Genomic DNA, 20,108 nt, shown 5'->3' with positions numbered 1-20,108 from the left:
GCATTGCATAATACTAGCAATTAACAAGAGGCAGAAAAAGACAGCATAATGGGTATAGATAAACAATATCAGGGTGTGAAATGTGGAGAAGGATTTATATGTAGGACTCAGAATAGTGAATATTTTGTGTTATGACAACTTTGCCTTTCATAAAGTCCCTTTGCCTTTTTGGGTTTTTAATCTGCTTATCTCTAAAATGAAGGGATAGTGTTAGATGTTGTTATAAAGATTAGATAAATTCACTTAAATAAAGCAACATATGTGATAGCATTGAGCACAGTTCCTAACACAGAGGAGGAACTCATAATTCTTGCTTTTCCATCCCTTCCAAAACATTTTTTAGATTCTTTTAGAAGACATTGAGGGACAAAGGAGGGACAAGAGAGATGGGCAGCAGGGTAACTAGAAAGAAGACTCAGAACTTCTGCCCAGGGCCAAAGTTTCTGTCTGTCCCTCCTGTCACATTCTCTATAGAGGGTTACAGAGATCTATTCACTAAATACTGAGCACCTATTAGACTGTTTAGGGGTGTAGAGTGGGTCTCCAAAGATCACTTAGACAGGAAATCTGCCCTCAAGAAACTCCTGGGTTGGTTGGGAAAAAATCACATGAACAGAAATCGCTCAAAAATACGTCTAGAATCTGATAATTTCTCCCATCTCCATCACAGACCAGGCCATCATCAACTATCTCCTGGACCACTGCACTGGCTTCCTTGCTTCCAGTTTTACCCCTGCCCTCTGACACACACATAGTCTACCCATAGAGATCTTTTTAAAATGCAAATCAGATCATGTCTCTCCCCTGCTAAAACCCTCCAGTAGCTTCCCATCTACTTACCACGGCCCACGGGGCCCCACACGACCTGTCACTTGCCTACCTCCACTCACCCAGTACATTTCCTTCACTATCCTTCTGCTGCCCTGCTTTCTTTCTTTTTCTCTGATTTACTAAGTTTGTTTCTGTCTCCAGACCTTTGTACGTGCCCTTCCTCAGCCTTGAAATGTTCTTCCCCTAGATTTTTGCAAGGCTGGCTCCTTCTAATTATCAGATCTCAGCTCACCTGTCACTTTCTCAGCAACTCTTTCCTGACTCTTCTAGGTATGGTAGCATCCTTCTTGTCCCCAGACACTCTATCATGCCACCCTGTTTGCATATGATCTAGTGCTGGCAACTATTGGAAATGATCGTGTTTCTACGTTGTCTTTCTCATTCATTGCCTCTATTTGAATTCAAGCTCTGAGTAAACAAGGATCTTGTCTGTCTGCTCCCCGTCTCCCCAGTCAGTAAAGGTTCATTGAGTGAATGGATGCTGATGAGGGTGAGTGGTTCACTTGAGCAGGCATGAGTGATGGGAAGATGTGGCGTGGGTGGCAAGAGATGAAGCTGGAGAGATAGCCTGAGGTCAGAACAAGGAAGGCCTTGAAGGTCAAGTTAGGAAATGTCGACTTTAGATCCAGGCCCCTGGGGAGCCAAGCAAGATTGTTGAACTTAAGAGGAATATTATCAGCTGACTTAGAGGAATATTCATCTAGGGCCACGTGCCGGATAGATTGTGGGGTGAAGTGAATGGAGGGTCTCTTTTAAGAGTGCATTAGCCACTAGGTGCCCCAGCTTGGCACTCGCTCGCCTCCAGACGCTGGTCCATTCAGCTCCCCCACTCTTCCTGGGGGCACGCAAGAGCCCTGACCGCCGTTCCCCGACACCGGCCGCTGGGTGGCGCTGTGGCTCCTCCTACCCGGGCCGGAGGCGCCAGGGAGGCGGAGGCGCAACCGCCGAACCGGGCCTGGCGAGGGGGTCCGTCGGCGCCAGTGAAGAGGGCTCTTCCTAGTCCGCCTTTCTCCCTCTTCCGCACTTCCCCGCGTTGAGGCCCGTCCCGCCCCCGCCCCCGTCCTCTCCCCGAACCCCCCTCCGTCCCGGCTCTCCCCCTCCGGGGCCCGCTTTCCTCTGTCTCTGGCGCTCCTTGGCTTTCCGACCCGCCCGGCCAAAGTAGGGCTGGAGGCGGGAGCCGGGCGGGGCGCAGGGGCGGCTGGGGCCCCGAGGCGCCCTCTCTGTTCAGTCCATTCAGGCCTCGGGACTCCCTGGACTCCAGGGTCGAGAAAGAGCTCCGGCGGGCCCCGCCCTGAGACACCAAGCCACCGGGTCAAGCCAGGCCCAAACTAAAGGGATGTCATGGATGCAGGGGCAGCCTTTTGATGGAAAGGGGCCTGACCCGAGCCATTATGGGGCCAATTCCCCGTTTTATGTGTTGATAGCCCTGCTTTTCTCTGGAGCAAGAAACCAGTCATGAGACTCCTCCTTTGGTCCCTTCTACTCCCCAACTCTTGGCCCAGATAGCCTATCTCTCGCTCTATGTATATTCTGTATCCTAAACTGATCCCTCCATCCTCACTGCTCTTGTCTGCCCACTTCCTCATTACCTCACAACAGGCCTCCCTGCCTCCAGCCTCCAGCCCAGACTTCCTTGCACGGGATTGGGAGCCTCCTGGAACACCGGCCTGGCATCCTGCCCCTGAAACGGCTCCCATTGCTTGGAAAAGTTGAAAGCTGGCATTCCAGACCCTCCACACTGACCTCACTATTTTGGCCTCTCCTCCAACTTACATCTAGAGTAAAAGCTGGTAGGCTGCCCTGAGTAGAAGAGGAGCCAGAATGGGAAGTGAACACAGTGGGAGGCTCTGGGGGACTCTATACAGGGCTCCATAGGCATCTGTTTGAACAGCTCGAACTCGTGGTCACACTGTCACAACTGGAGAGGTGCAGAGGACACAGCACCTACCTCCCCTAGAGCCTGGGAGCATATCCATGTTTATTCCTTTGCCCCGTCTTGGACTCCCCTGTACCCTGCATCTGTTCTGCTCTCCCGCAGTCTCCCTGTCCCCCTTTCCATCCACATTGCCCACTCCCTTATGCCCCTCCTGCTAGTACGTGAGGCTTTTTCTCAAGAAGGACACACCAGCCTTTCACAAAGTGGTTGATGACATGCATGACCAGGTTTCTCCCTGCTGTTGAGTCTCACTTTCTGTATTTTTTTTTCCTGGAGGAACTTAATATTCACAGACATTAATACTATAGGTAGCTCTTCATGAGGAAAGGTTGGAGACTCCTATATTAAATTTAGCCTTGTTGAACCTGGCACAAAAACATGTAAATTAACATGGAAAAAGCATACAAGTGAGCAGGAAAATTGGCAGAGGCAGATGTATTGGCAAACAAAGCACTGATGGTTAATTTCAGGCCGCCCTGCTCCCTTGAAATCCGTGCCCAGAGTTAGATACGGCTCATTCACGGTCTTAGAAGTGGCTGGATAGACGAAAGAGCTTGAGATCCTAAACATAACCCTGAGAAGAGTGGGATATGAGGAGACAGCTCATCTTCCCTGGCTTCATCTCAGGGTAGCTTCTCTTGGGAAATGAAAGCTTCCTGTCCCCCCAAACAAGCTCTACTGATAAGAATATTCTCTTCCATGGGGGAGGGACATTGTACGAAAACATAAAATAGGCCCTGTACCCTCACTCTGTTCTCAAGAGCGGTTGAAAACACAGGCATTGTGACTGAGGCGCAGGAAAGGGCTTTCACACGGCTCCTGGGCTGTGCTGACACCCAGCCTGGGTCTGAATGATGGCAAGGGGACTCCGTCAGTATTGAGGCTTGCAGGACTAGCAGAGCAACAGACAGCCTCTAAAGCTGAGGTTTTCAGCTGGAGGCTTCCAAAGGCATTTTGTGTGGCTTGGCAGTGTTGGTCTGTGAAGTGCTTAAATCTGACTTTGGTTTCCTGAATAAGAGGTTTAATAAGAGTGTTTAAAATTTCAGATACTAACCACTATATATAAAATTAATAAACAACAAAGTCCTCCTGTATAGCACAGGAAACTAGTTCAATAGTGTTTAATATCTTGTAATAGCCTGTAATGAAAAAGAACAGGAAAAGAAAAAAATATATATATACAACTGAATCACTATACTGTACACCAGAAACTAACACAACATTGTAAATTGACTATACTTCAATTTAAATAAACAAATAATATTTACAATAAACACACACAAAGAAAGTTCAAATAAGAGTATAGTCATTAACACAGTAAACAAATTTATGGTCACCAGGAGGAAAGGGGGTGGGACAGGATAAATTGGGAGTTCAAGATTTGCAAATACTAACTACTATATATAAAATAGATAAACAACAAGGTCCTACTGTATAGCACAGGGAACTATATTCAATACCTTGTAGTAAACTATAATGAAAAAGAATACAAAAACAAATATATGTATGTATAAGTATGACTGAAACATTATGCTATACACCAGAAATTGACACATTGCAACTGACTATACTTCAATTTTTAAAAATTAGAAAAAAACAGAGTATAGTCATTAAGAGCATGGCCCAGGTTTGCATCCTGACTCTGCCACTTGTTCTGTGTGACCCTGGGAGGTTACTTAAACTCTCTGTGCTTCACTTTGCTCATCTGTGAAATGGAGATACATTCTACCTCATAGAGTTACAGTGAATTTTGAGGTAGGCTATCTAAAGCACCTAAAACAGTGTTTGACACTTGGTCAGGGCTATATGGATGTTCGCTATTACTATTATTACTATTTTTATTGTATATAAATTGGGGTGAGTTCACATAAAATCTACATTTCTATCTTCTAAAAGTTCAGCAGTTTGGGAGGAGGGATAAATTAGGAATTTGGGGTTTGCAGATACTAACTACTATATATAAAATTGATAAACAACAAGGACCTACTGTATAGCACAGGGAACTATATTTAAATCTCATAATAGCCTATAGTAAAAAAGAATATGAAAAAGAATATATTATAATGTAACTGAATCACTATGCTGTGCGCCTAAAACTAACACAACATTGTAAATAAACTATACTTCAATTAAAAAGAAAATTAAGAGAGGGGAGGGTATAGCTCAGTGGTAGAGTGCATGCCTAGTGTGCATGAAGTCCTGGGTTCAATTTCCAGTACCTCTGTTAAAATAAATAAATAAACCTAATTACCTCCCCCCATTTAAAAAATAGAAATTGAAAAAAAAATTTAAGTCAAAAATTATTCAGCAGTTCTGACAGTACTGGGCCCCCATTGCCAGCCAGAACTGAATCTGCCCTCTTCAGATGGAGCATGCTTGCTCCAGCTCATCCCCACCCCTACGACTCCCTATCTGGGCCCTGACACTGAAGCTGGATGTCTGTGGCCATGTATCCTCTTACACATAGCTTGCTTCATGGGTTTCCATTGTCTGCCTGGTTTCTAAATCCAGTCTGTCATCTGGCCACTACTTAAATTGTTCAAGGGGCAAAAAAAGGTCCCCAAGTAGGAATTGCTAGCTAGTGGGTGTTGGACCCCTACCAGGCCTTTGCTGCTTTCTTTTTAATGACCCAGAATGGCACTTAGTTGCAGTAGCTTGAAAGTCAAGGAAAGCAGCAAAGCGAGAAATGGAGGCAAAATTAAGCAGTGACATTCCCTCCTGAAGCCTTACAGTTGGATCTAAAATCTGGCTCAAGGACTCTGCTGGGAGATATACTTACACCTCTGCCAAATTACATATGTTAAAGAATAGTTATTGCAGCAAGAATAGTATTGTGAATACTAGAAATGATTATAAGGAACCCACTTGTCATCAATAAAGGACTGCTTAAATAAAGTTTGAGGCATACATACAATGGAATAGTATGCAGCAGTTAAAAAGAACATGAAGAGAAGTGTGGATGGAATGCTTCCATTTCTGTGGGGTGGATGGAAAATAGAAACATATATATTTGCTTGTATTTGTATAGAATATCTCTGGATGAATATGTGAATATAGTATAGGCATAAAATATCCATGGAAGGTTATGTCAAGAAACATGACCATGGTCATCTCTGGGGAAAGGAATTATGGGACTGGGGAAGGAAAGAGACATACTTTTTTCACTGTATGCCTTTATGTTCCTTTTGAGTTTATGCCATGAAGCTAATAAAAAAATATATCTCATTTTAAGAAATTCTGCAGTAGATACAAAAAGAAAATCAATAACAAACAAACAAAACTAATTCCAGTCTCTCAAGAGATACCTGAAATCCAAGAGGGTTGCACAGAAAACATGGCACCTATAATACCCAAATCCTTGCTTAGTAAACTACTTGGCAAAGTCACTACTTCCATCATTATTCCACATCCAAATGTACTTAAGTCAGTTTCACTCTGCTCCTTTCTGCCCAGGCTGCCTCTTCTACTCTGGTCAGCTTGGCTTGACTCAGCCTCTACAAAGTCTACGTTTGGGTTTCCTCCTTGGTACCTAGAAGTGAAGCCTTCTGGGGATTTTGGCTAAAGCAAAAAGGGGTTGGCAAGAGCAATGCACCAAAAGACCAGGGGACTTAAACCCTCTTTCTCCAAATGTGTGTCTCCCAGTCACCTGGAGGGAGCTCTGAGTGGGCAGAGCCCCTGAATCTGAGTAGGTCACCCTCCTGACCAAGGCCCCCCTCCTTTACATGGCCAAAGTCCCCTTCAATCCAGCAGACTTCTTTCTTTTTCCTCTTTGTTTTTTAAAACTCTGTGTGGAAAAGGGAACCCTCCTACACTGTTGGTGGGAAGGTAATTTAGTGCAACCACTGTGAAGAACAGTATGGAGATTCCTTAAAAAACTAAAAATAGACTTACCATATGATCCAGCAATCCACTCCTGGTCATATATCCAGAAGGAATTCTAATTCAAAAAAAATGCATGCACCCCAGTGTTCACAGCAGCACTATTTACAATAGCCAAGATAAGGAAACAACCTAAATGTCCATCAACAGATGACTAGATAAAGAAGTTGTGGCATATTTATACAATGGAATACTACTCAGCCATAAAAAATAATAAAATAATGCTACTTGCAGCAACAAGGATGGACCTAGAGATTATCATACTAAATGAAGTAAGTCACACAGCAAAAAAAACGAATATATGATACCACTTATGTGGAATTTAAAAAAATGATACAAATGAACTTATTTACAAAACAAAAACAGACTCACAGACATAGAAAACAACTATGGTTACCAAAAGGGAAAGAAGGGGAAGGGATAAATTAAGAGTTTTGGATTAGTAGATACAAACTAGTGTGTGTGTGTGTGTGTGTGTGTATATATATGTAAAATAGATAAACAACCTGAACCTATTATATAGCACAGGGGACTACATTCAATAACTTGTAATAACCTATCATAAAAAATAGTATGAAAAAGAATATATGTATATAACTGAATCACTTTGCTGTACACTAGAAACTAACACAACATTGTAAATCAACTATATCTCGATTTGTTTAAATTATTTTTTAATTAAAAAAAATGAAACTGTGTGAAGCCCTGAGCCAGGTGTAAAGGTCCTGAGGAGACAAGGTAGTAAAGGAGATAGAGCAGTTGCCCCCTAGAGACACATAGTCTAGATTCTAAAAAAGTCTGAGTTGGGAAGAATCTGGGGATATAAGTGAGGTGATGGTGTTTGCCTAGAGTTGTGTGGGGGCCTCAGGCTTTAGAGAGGACCTTCAGACATTCTGCAAACATTGGATGTGTTGGCAGATGTCAGACAGCAACCGAGAGCTGTAACCCTTCATTTCAAATTATTAATTTAATCAAAATCACCCTATAATTCTGATGGATTTACTTTATAATAAGGTAAATGAGATAAATTTGAACTCAATAAACACACTTCTGTTCACAAAGCACTGCATTTATCTGTTTTCTGTAGTAGGGTTCTGTGTGACATTTCATGAAAAGGGGGAGAGTTCAGCTGCTTGAAAATGTTCTTGTTTGGCAGAAGAGGAAACAGACCCAGAGAAAGGAAAAGACTTAACCTAAGGTCACACAGCCTGGCAGAAGTAGAATCTGGTCTAGAAGCAGGGACCTCTGCCAACCAGTACTAGGCTGTGCCCACTATACTTCTTAAGTATTGAATATGAAATCTGAATTAAGAACTGATTTGGAGTGGGGAGGGCATAGCTCAGTGGTACAGTGCAGGCTTAGCTTGCATGAGGTCCTAGGTTCAATTCCCAGGACCTCTATTAAAAAAAAAAAAAAGAATTGAGTTAAGTTAGGGGCATTCTCTCCTTTGGGATTCTAACATGGCTGGAATCCCAGATATCCCAGGATACCTTGGAGCTCAACCAGCCCAGCAAACCACCATTTTCTCCATCATAGGACTTTCTTACAGGGCCTTAAGCTTTCAACAAAGCCCAAGTCTAGACTTCTTTCTGTCAGAGGCACCACCCTTCTGCTTGCCCTGTTTTCTGGGGCTTCCTGAGATTCCCTCAAGCCAGGGCCTGGGCTAGGAAAGCCAGAATTTCTTACTCAACATGGCTTGACTCCCGAAGAGTGCATCTGAGCTCTGAGCTTCTTTCCTACCCTTCCTGGGGGCTCACATCTCTTGCTTTGTTCCTGCTCGTTCCACCTTCTTCTTCCCAGGTGTTGGACCCCTTCAATGCTCACTTGCTGGCAGACATGCCTGTGGGTCCTCCCCCATAGTCACCACTCCCCCTGAAACCACTACTGCTGCCTCAGACCTCCTGCCTTTTATCTTGCCCCAGAAGCTGAGCCCTCCAGTCCCTTAATTGTTCAGGTTGTTCTTTTCTGAACTCCCTCCAACTGAGCTCCATAAATTGAAGATAATTGGACTGTCTCACTCAGGTTATGAGCCCCTGAGGCAGTGTCTTCTTGGTCTGGTACGGCCCTGCCCAGAAAGGGTGGGGGCCGAGGGGAGGGGCAGATAGGAGGCCAGCCCCTGGGGGAGAAGGCAGAGGGTCACAGTACAGGCATTCATCCACCCGCTAAATTTGGCAGCCTTGGTCCCTGCTGCCTGCCCTAGTCCTCCCAGGCCAATGCCTGTGTGAACCCTTCTCCACCAACAATGTTTACAACAGTTGTCTGGTATATAAAGTGGTTTTCATATACTGTCCAAGAAGTTCTAGGGTTCTGGATAAAAGACCTTCCTTGGGGGGGGGGGGCACATGAGTGAGTCACCAGTGAAGAGCTAGGAGCTTATAGGAAGAAATTCAGACCAAGGAGAAGCCTGGGCAACTTGTCCCTCAGTGGACATGTTCCATTCCATACAATACCATTTTTCCAGGGAAGTTTATCTCCCACCTATCTTGGGCATGGCTAAGAAGGTTGACTTGGCCACATCCAAGATATCCAGGGAAATGGGGATCATTGTTACTCTAAGAGGTGGTTACAGCAAGGATTGAGGAGCTAAAACAATAATGTTTGCTTCATACTTAGGACTCCCTCTCTGCCCACGGTCTTGTGATGTCCCATTATCGTGGTACTGCAGTAGGTCAGGACACATCCTGGAAAAGCTCTTTGGCCATTCTCCCTGGACATGGGAGACATTCTTTCCCCACCACCACCAAGGCCATGCTCCTCTGGCTCATCTGCTTGCACTTTCTACTGTATCAAAAGCTTCTGTTACCTTCCAGCAATACTCCTGAAGGTAGTAGAACCCACATCATACCTTCAGAGCCTGGCACAAAGTAAACGTCTCTTGAGCAAGTGAATGTAAATGAATGAACGAATGCAGTAATTATGGTCTGAAATTCTTCCATGCTTTACACCTGTAAAGAATCTATCCCCTTCTTCCCCTTGCAAATCCAACATCACAGCATGCCTTCATGAGAAATGACAAGGGAAGAGCATGTTTTCTGTCCTCTTGCCTCCTTTGGGACTACTTCCAAATGCTCCAAAGTAGGTGTTTAGGACTTCAGCAAAACGAGGCCAAAAGGGAAGCAGCTGGGCTGTAGTTGAAAGAGCACTCAAACTTGGAATCAGAAGTCCCGTTGTGAGCTCTGTTCTTGCACTTGCTAGCTAGAACCTAAATTGCAAGACAGGAAATGAGGCTGGGACAGACTTTGTATGTCACTTCAGAGAGAATTTGGACCTCCATTCATTCAACAAAACCTTACTGAAAATCTACTATGTCCTAGATACTATTATAAAGATTTTCCATCACTCTGGCTGCTGGGTGAAGCAATCATTGAGGAGCAGGACTGCAGACAAGGAGACAAGTTAGTTATAAAAACCTGAATGAAGGAGCAATGGAGAGAAGTAGATGCATTGGAGAGCCATATAGGAAGTAGAGTTTATAGGACTTGATGATTAATTGAATTTGGGCATTGAGGGAGAGAGGACACTCTAGATAACTATATCGAGGTTTCTTTTGCTTGTTTTATTTTGGTCAAGAGGGGAGGTAATTTAGTTTGTTTGTTGTTTGTTTGACTGAAGGTACTGGAGACTGAACCCAGGACCTCATGCATGCTAAGCACTTGCTCTACCACTGAGCTATACATACCCTCACCTATATCTGGGTTTCTGTTATGAGAGATTTATTGGATAATAGTGGCACCAATAAAGATGAGAAACAATTGGCTCTGGTTTTGTAGTTTGGTGGAATAGGATTCAGGAAAGTAAAGAGCTTGTTCGGGACATATAAAATATTAGGAGGAGAGGGAAGAGAAGGAGGAGAAGAAGGAGGGAGAGGAGACATCCAATATACAGTTGGATATATAAGTCTAGAGCTCAGCCAAGACGTTTGACTGGACTGAGAGTCTGGGGAGTCCTCAGAATGAATCTACCTAGGAAGGTCTAGACAGAGAATCAATGAAGATTAAGGACAGAACCCTCAAATCTGCCAGCTTTTAAAAAACATATACAAGACGATGTATGATGCAGCCATGAAGACTGAGAAGAAGCAGTCAATCAGAGAGGTAGGAGGTGAGCCATGGTAGGGGAGAATCATGAGAGCCAAGGTAGGTTTTCAAAAGGTGGAAGTGGTTAGCACAGATGAGAAGAATTCCAAGCAAAGAAAGATTGGAAATGTCACTGTGGATTCTGCCCTGGCCAGCACCCATGGAGTCAGCAGAGTAGTGGAAGCCTGATATCTGTGATTTGAGGAGTAACTGAAAGGTAAGGAAATGGAGACAATGAATTAGATTACTCTTCCAAGAAGCTTAGCTGCAATCAAACACATGAAGAGGTACTGGCGTACGGAAGTGTGAGAACTGGAAGATTGTCATGGGACTCTTGGGGTGACAGAATTCAGAGGTAGTGAGATTCTGGGTAATGCGAAGATCAGGATATGACCATGAAATTGGTTTTCTGAAGTGTAGTGGAAATGAAAGTCATTAGAATTGAGGGTGTCAAGGATCTGTGAGGCCAGAGTAGTAGCCCTCAATCCTGGGTTGCAAGGGAAATCTTAATCTTCATTGCAATCCTGGCATGCTAGAATCACCTGGGGGAGATTTTAAAAACTATCTTATGTTAAAGCCACATCCACAGACATTCAGATTCAGTTGGTTTGAGTTGGTCCCTAGGCATCAATATTTTTTTAAGTTTTCGAAGTGATTGCAGGTTGAGAACCACTGGGCTACAGAAATGGGTGGAATCATCCACATGGATGATGGAATCAGCCAGTGTGACAACAGGAGTTGGAATGTGGAAGGAATCTATGAACCAGAGGGAATCAAAATCCTCTAAGAATGTCGGAGAATGGATGACAGTGATGGTGGATGTAAAACATAACAGTGGAGAGCAATGGTCTGGAAGCAGCTGCAGGGATTTAGGTGATGCTGACCCTACTTTGAGGCAATGTGCTGATAGGATGTGGGCAGAGGAGCTGGGTTGTAGAGAAAGTATTGTGCCCACAAAGAGCCTGGTTTCAGGAGTTAGAGCAGGAGGTACAGGGTGCACTCTGAGAAAGGGTTGAGATTGTAGGGGAGTTTGCTTATGTTAGAGTGGCATTTCCAGAGCACACACTGGAATCAGGGCTGCCATACTGCTTAGCTCTGGGGATGCCATCCACATTGGACTTGATGAGCCTGGTAAGGAACAAAAAGTCCAGAGCAAGCACTTTGGGAGTGAGAGAATAAGAGAATGTTTGTGACCATGGGATACTTCTGGGCTTCTTCTCACTCTTCTTGCTTTAGGTTTTGTTTTGTTTGTTTGTTTGTGGCTTCATGAGGGACTAACAAGTTTTGGATTACATTTATTTCAGGTGGGTCTCTTCTAATGGCCTTCCCTTGACATTTCTCAATTCACCTTTTTAAAAAATGTTTTCTCAGTCTTCTTGGCCACTTGCTTCTTACAATTTCCTGGTGTGCCCCAGCTTGAAAGAACACTATTGTGACTTGATTTCACTCCATCACCTGCCATTCAAAGGACAGAGAGTCAACCCAGTCCATCTATGGTGGTAGCTGGTCTGTAGTTTCAGAGAAGCTCTTGGGGTCTTTTACTACAGTCTCCAATGGGGCATTCTCTTCTGCAAACCTGATTCTTTCAGGCACAAGAGATGTGGTAGAACTCTCCCAGAGAAGTGCAGAGGAACAAAAGGAGTTCCATGGCTAAGTCACAGCTAAAAGAAGTTTCACCTTTGGGTCCCCAACACTGCTTATTAGCTTAATAGAACACTTATTAACTGAATAGATCAGAGACAGAATAGTGACTCTGGTAAAGATTAGAAAATAGATTGCAAGAGGGTGGGCATTTCCTATGTCAGTTTGGCCTAGGAAAAGCTTCTGTTCTGAGCTGACTAATTCAAGCTCTATTTTCAAAGAAAAGGCTCATGTAATAGTGCCTTTCCCCCACCCCATGCTTCATGTCACCATTACAGCTATTTGGTGAAGAGAGTGAGAGCACCCAGCCCTGACTCTGGGAAGGAACAGCTAAATAATATTTTGCTTGGGGCTTGGCATGCACACATTCACTCATACCTACCTTCAGCTCCCTATAGAACTTTCCAAACCAACCAATCCTCCCCTAGACAAGATGATAAGTCTAGGTAGTGTTTCTCAAACCCAGAGGAGGGAAAAATGGGTGTGAATGGATGTTCCCAACATGTGATAGACAGAATGCTATGATGACCCCCTCAGTGATCCACACCCTTATATAATCCCCTTCCCCTTGAGTGTGGGGACCATTAAATATGATAGGCTATGCTACTATATTTTTAAAAGGATATTTCAGATGTAATTAAGGTCCATAATCAGTTGATTTTGAGTTAATCCAAAGGGAGATTACTCTGGGTGGTGACTTAATCGGGTAAACCCTTAAAAAAGACAAGAAGTGTTTTCAACAACCAGTGCTGCTGCATTTGGATATCCATAGGCAAAAAATTAAACTTCACTTAAACTTAGTACCTTACATAAAAATTAACTCAAAGTGGATCATAGATTTAAATATAAAATGTAAAACCATAAAACTTTAAGAAGAAAACATAGGAGAAAAACCTTTGGAATCTAGGAGTTGGTGAAGGGTTCTTAGATTTGACATGAAAATTACCATCCATTAAAATTGATTAAAATTAAACAAATTTTAATAAAATAAATAGTTTTAAAAATTAATAAATTTGACTACATCAAAATTAAAAATTTTTACTCTGTGAAAGAGCTTGTTAAGAGAAAGAAAAGAAAGCTACAGCCTGGGAGAAATACTTGCAACCACACATCTGATAAAGGATAGATCTCTAGAATGTATAAAGAACTCTCAAAACTCAATGGTAAAAGACAACACAATTAGAAAAGAAGCAAAAGGCATGAAGCAATATTTCATTGAAGAGAATGCGCAGATAGTAAATAAGCACATGAAAAAAAATTCAACATCATTAGCCCTTAGGGAATTGCTAATTAAAGCCACCTATCCAAAAGGCTAAAATAAACAACAATTTAAAAAATAGTGACAACACCAAATGCTGATGAGAATATCAGAACCTAGATCACTCATATATTGCTGGTAGAAACATAAGCTAGTATAGCCACTTTGGAAAAGAGTATAGTAGGTTCTTTAAAAACCACACATATCTTACCAAATAACTCAGCAATTGCACACTTACATTTATCACAGACAAATGAAAACCTACATTGACACAAAAATCTGCACACAATTATTCATAACAGCTTTATGTGGAATAGCCAGAACTGAAAACAACCAAAATATGCCTTACAGGTGAATGGTTAAACACCCAGACTGTGGAATACTGCTCAGCAATAAAAAGGGACAAATTATTGATACATGGAAAAGCTTATATGGGTCTCAAGAGTATTATGCTTAGTGGGAAAAAAAAAAAAGCCAGTCTCAAAAGGTCACACACTGTATGTTACATAACATTCTTAAAATGACAAAATTATAGAGTTGGGGAGCAGGTTAGTAGTTACCAGGAGTTTGAGATGGTGGGAGGGAAAGGGGTGAGTCTGACTATAAAGGACTAGTACTAGGGAGACTTTTGAAGCAATGAAACAGTTCTGAATCTTGACTGCAGTGGTGGTTACACAAATTTACACATGTGATAAAGTGGTATGAAACTATAAACACACATTGCACTGATGTCAATTGCCTGGATTGGATATTGTACTATCATTATATAAGATGCAAGCCCTGAGGAACATTGGATAAGGATCCATGGGATTTCTCTGTACTATATTTACAACTTACAACTTCCGTGATTCTGTAATTATTTCAAAATAGAAAGTTATAAATGAGAGGGAGAGAGAGAAAGAGCCATGCAGATGTTCTCTTCTTGGCCTTGTAGAAGTAAAAACCCATGTTATGAACTCCTTTGGAAAGGGCTATGTGGCAAGGACCTGAGGATGGCTTCTAGAAGCTGAGAGGAATCCGTGACCAACAGCCAGCAAGAAAATGGAGACTTAAGTTCTACAAGCACAAGGAACTGAATTCTGCCAACAAACAGTGAGCTTGGTAGGGAACCCCCAGCTTCAGATGAGATTGCAGCCCTGTGGACACCTTGATTCCAACCTAGTGGAACCCTCAGCAGATGACCTAGCTAAGCTTTGCCCAGACTTCTGATGCATGGAAACTATGAGCTAATAAACTTATGTTGTTTTAAGCCACTGAGTTTGTGGTAATTTGTTATACAGCAAAAGATACCTAAGATACAGCCCCAAGGGTGAGATGCCATTGATCAAATGGGAGCTTTCCTTCCAGGGGCCACAGTTGGGACTTACACACTCTGACAAAAGAAACCAAAAACATTGGTGGGGAGGGGCCAGTCTTGGAGTTGAAACAGATGCTCATGGTCTTTCCCCAAAAACATGGTTTTTCAGTTTAGAGTCTTGAACTACCTCCAAACCAACCCAGCTCTGCTGGCTGCTTGACCCTGCAGTCGGCTGTCACATCCCAAATATGCTGCTCACAATCACAAATGAATCTCACATTGATGGCACTAAGCACTTGCCCTGCTTCTTGCTGCAGATTTTCAGCTGGAGCTAATTCCTCTTGCAGCCTTTCTGGCCCCGCCTGGGGAGGTGGCCTCACACCCAAGGCCCCAGCTGCTCAAGCAGCCTTATCTAGTTTCCAGGCAGCTGCATCAAGCCAGCTTAAGCCTCAGAAACTGGCTGCTTTCCCCTTCCTTCTAGGCCCTAGAGCCGGGGCCAACAGGACACTCAGGCGGCTCTCACTGAATACCAGAAAGGTCAAAGCCATGAAGTGGGATTGCACAAGTGGGTTGGGAGCTTCCTTTCCATTTTGCTTTCTGCTGCTGAATATCACGGTCGCTGTCTTAGTCTACTCAGGCTGCCATACAAAATACCACAGACTGAGTGGCTTAAATAACAGAAGTTTCTTTCCCCACAGTTCTGGATGCTGGGCTGTTCAAGATCAAGGTACCAGCAGATTTGGTTCCTGGAAAGGGCTCTTTCTGGCTTGCAGACAGCAGCCTTCTCACTGTGGCCTCACATGGCAGAGAGAGAGAGAGAGAATGCTCTGGGGTCACCCCCTCTTCTTATGAGGAAACCAGCCTGTAGGATTAGGGCCCCACCGTTCTGACCTCAGTAACCTTTATTACCTCTACACAGACCCTATCTCCAAACGCAATTGCATTGGTGGTTAAGGCTTCAATATATGAATTGGTGGAGACACAAACATCCAGTCCTTAACAGCCACCTTCTGTTGTGCTGTCAGCATTCACAAATACCGTTCCACTATAGGTGAGCAGGTCGGGGAGGGATGAGGACAAGAGCAAACTGATCACGCCCTCATCGGCTTGACAGATCTCACTTCTGGTATTGAAAGGTGATATGTATAGTGGAAAGAGCATGGACTTTGGTATCAGGCAAATGTTTCCTTTTACTGGTTGTGAGACCTTGGGAGAGTCATTTAAATGCTCTGAGCCTGTTTCCTCATCTGTCAAATGGAGATTATAGTACATTTTTCTCATGGGTGTTGTGAGTGTTAAATGAAATAATGCATGTGAAAGCACCTATCAGCACCTAGCACATAGTGGGTATGCAATAAATATTAGTGCCTATCTTCACTGGATCTCTCAGCCCATTCCCTACAGTATCCACCTTCACCAGGTCCAATGCATGCTCTGGCTACTACACACACTGATCTCTTGGTTCTGGGCAGAAAAGAAGAAAAGCAATACTCAACATCAAGTACTGGAAGCTGAACTGAAGGCTGTGGTAGGTGGAATTTCTAAAAATGGCCCCCAGGTTTCCACCTCCTCATCCCAGAACCTATAAATGTGATGAGGTATCACTCCCGTGGTTGTGTTATGCTATATAGCCCAGTTGACTTTAAAACAGGGAGATTCAATAGAATATTATTCAGCCTTAAAAAGGCAGGAAATTCTGATGCATGCTACCATATGGATAAAACTTGAAGACATGCTATGTGAAATAAGCTAGTCACACACAAAAAGGATTGTCTAATTACATTTCTATGAGGTGCTTAGAATAGTCAAATTCATAGAGAAAAAAAGTAGAACAGTGGTTTCCAGGGGTTGGGGAAGGAAGGAATGGGGTGTTATTGTTTAATGGATATAGAGTTTCAGTTTGCGATGATGAAAATATTTCACAGATGAATAATGGTGATGGTTGCACAACAATGTAAATGTACTCAATGACACTGAATTGTACATGTAAAAATGGTTAAAATGGTACATTTTATGTTATGTATATATATATTTTTTTTTAATTTTTAAAGGAGGCACTGGGGATTGAATCCAGGACTTCATGCATACTAAGCATGTGCTCTACCACCCATCCCCCTATATTATGTATATTTTACCATAATAAAAAAAGATTTTCTAGGTGAGCCTAATAGAATCGCAGGAGCCCTTAAAAGAAGAGAACTTTCTCCAGCTGGTGGCAGAAGAGAAGGCAGAAGGAAAAGTCAAAGTTGACTCAATGGTGCTGGCTTGTAGATGGAGGGGAGCACCTGAGAAGAAATGCGGGTGACCTCTCTCAGAGCAGTGAGGGCTCTCAGCTGACAGCTAGCAAGGAAATTGGGCCTGAGATCTCCAGCGACAAGAAATGGGATTCTGCCAAAAACCTAAATCAACGTAGAAATGGATTATGATTCGCAGCCTCCAGATGAGAGCCTAGGCCAGCCAAAACCTTGATCTTGGTCTTAGGAGACCCCAAGCAGAGAACAAAGTGGAGCCCATTCAAACTTCTGACCTCCGAAACTGTGAGCTAATAAATAGGAGTTGTTTTCATCTGCTATGTTTGCGTTAATGTGTGATGGCAACTGTAGATAACTAATACAGAGGCCTTGAGGTTTTAGTCATCTGAGAAAGCATCACCCCATGCCTTAGCAATTTGTTGCTATAAGCTATATTCTTGGGAGGGGAGGGTATAGCTCAGTGGCAGAGAGCTTAGCATGCACAAAGTCCTGGGTTCAATCCCCAGGACCTCCATTAGATAAATAAATAAACTAAATTACCTCTCCTAAAAAAAAAAAAGCTATATTCTTTTAGATAGGTATGCATGCAGTTTCCCACCTATTTGTTGAGTGCCTCCTAGGTGCCAGACACTGTGCTAGGCCTTGAGGATACAGTAACAGCATAGAGAGAGCTTGGAAACTTCCAGCCTAGTCCAAGGGCAGTATTCCCTCCCTCTGGCCAAATCTGGAGGCAGGCTTTCTGACCTGTTATCAGAATGCCCCTGGGCCCTCCCAGCACCTAAATGCTTGGTGCCATTCTCTATTGGTTGTGATAAGAGTGGCAGAAAGGGGCGTTGACAGAAAAATCTCTCTGCGGCTCAGAGCCTGGGCACTGTGATTCTGCCGCCATAGCACGTCTGCCTCCCACAGGTAGGCTTGTGGGGGCTGGGCAGGGCTCTCAGCATCTTGGGCTAGACTGAAGCCCAAACAACTTAAATAGAACATTTTGCCTGGGCTTCTGAAAGAGAATAGGGAGGGGAGGTGAAGTGAGTGTTATCTGGGACCATTTTCAAGGTTCATAGTGGGTATTTGGCAAGGAGGCCCAGAGTAGGGGGCACATGGTGGCAAATGTGCTTGAGGGCTATTGGCTATTGGGAGAGTGGCTGGGAGTAGCACAGGACTGGCAAGAGATTGCAGAAGTGCTCGAGGGAGATGGGCAGGAGTCCAGGCTTGAAAAGCAGAAAGAGTTGGAGTGGGATCCAGGGAGGAGAAGGCAGGAAGGAAGGGGCAAGTGTGAAGAGAGGCCCAGGTCTGGCCAAGCTCAGGGCTTCCCTCAGCAACTGTGAGGCTGGGTGGGGCCTATGCTTTGGAGACCCAATCCCTCTTCCAGGCCCTCCTGGGCAAAGCTGGGGCCTAAGCTATGGGGGAAGTGCCAGGGGTGGGGCAGGGGACAGCTCAACTCTCAAACCCCTTAGCAGCCCTGACTGACTCACTGGTAATCTGTTTATGTGTTTATTTGCAAGATTGGTTTCTGCTTCAGTGAGGGGAAGCTTGGCTCCCCGCCCTTCAGCCCCCAGTTTTGAGTTAAACTCCTCTACAGGGCAAGCTGCCTGCTCCCTGCCCCATTTGGCTGACTTTCCCCTGCCCTCTTGGTTCCTTTGGCCCCTGGCTGGTAGACAAGGAAGTTTGGGGGTGGGCGGCTGGTCCTCTGGGACAGGCCAGGGCTCTGGTTCCCTACAGACCCTGACATCTGGGATGGGGGTGGGGTGGGTCCGGGCAGAAACTCAGGCTCCCTCCGAACCCTGAGAAATTCAAACTGAAATCCTGCCCAAGGAAATCTGCAGTTGTCCAACAAGAGCTTCACTTTAATACATGTGGTAAATTTTTTTGTTGTTGTGCTTATTCAGACTGCAGCAGCTGCAGAGGGAGAGGCCCACGACGGGGGGCAAGGAGGCTGGAACAGGGTGACAGGGTGAGGAGAAGGTAATAGTTGGGTTGCTACCCAAGGCTGGAGCCTAGTGTGGGGGAAAGGGAGAGGTGCAGACAGTCAGAGTATAAGAGAAGAAATCCTCAGGAATGCAGGACTTTGTCTGAAAGCAGAGAGGGAGGGGAGGTGCGGTGGCAGCCAAGGGGTGGGGTGAAGGCCTGATTAGGGTGGCACATGGTGTGAATGATGGAGGCGGGGCAGAGGAGGGGGGATGAGAGAGCCACCCTTTCACTGTTGATGAAGATTGTCTATTACCATAACTCAGCATGTGAAGTATTTTTCTCCTGAAAAACTGGAGAGATAAAATTCTGGAAGGTCATTCCCAAGGATAGGAGAGGGGCACCTGAATGAATCATCAAGAGAAACCCTGGGGAAGTAGGTGGAGTTTGTAACCTGAACTGGGAAAGGCCTGATGATTCATTGGGCTCAAGACCTGTCAATCCTCTCTCCTCTGCCAATTGACTGAGAACTGGAGGCATTCCTCAGACCAGACACTGAAACTCAGAGAGTGCTGTAATAGGGGGAGGGGAGAGTTTTTGAAACGTGGAGAGCCAGAGAGTCTGCTGCTGACCTTTGAAGGGGCCTGACCCGAGTCAACTAGAAAGAACCTTGTGATCATCTGATCCCACTGCTTTATTTTACACTCACAGAACCGGAGCTCAGAGGAGGAAAGTGATTTGGCCAAGGTCACAAAGTTGTTTTAGGGAACTGGGCAGATGCACTGGGCTTCAGAAAGAGGCCACGTAGGCAACTAGAGAACAGTCCCAGGTATTAGCCTAGATAAGGTCCACAAATACTTGTTGACAATTAACCACTACAAATACAGTTGGCCCTCCAAATTGGCAGGTTTTCCCTCCGAGGACTCAACCAACCATGAATGAAAAATGTATTTTACAAATTTTTTCAGAAAGTCTCCAAAAGCAAAATTTGAATTTGCCTTGCTCTGGCAACTATTTACATAGTGTTTATGCT

Source organism: Camelus dromedarius, chromosome X, assembly GCF_036321535.1.
Source record: "Camelus dromedarius isolate mCamDro1 chromosome X, mCamDro1.pat, whole genome shotgun sequence".
Lineage (NCBI taxonomy): Eukaryota > Metazoa > Chordata > Mammalia > Artiodactyla > Camelidae > Camelus > Camelus dromedarius.
Note: the sequence above shows the minus strand (reverse complement) of the source record.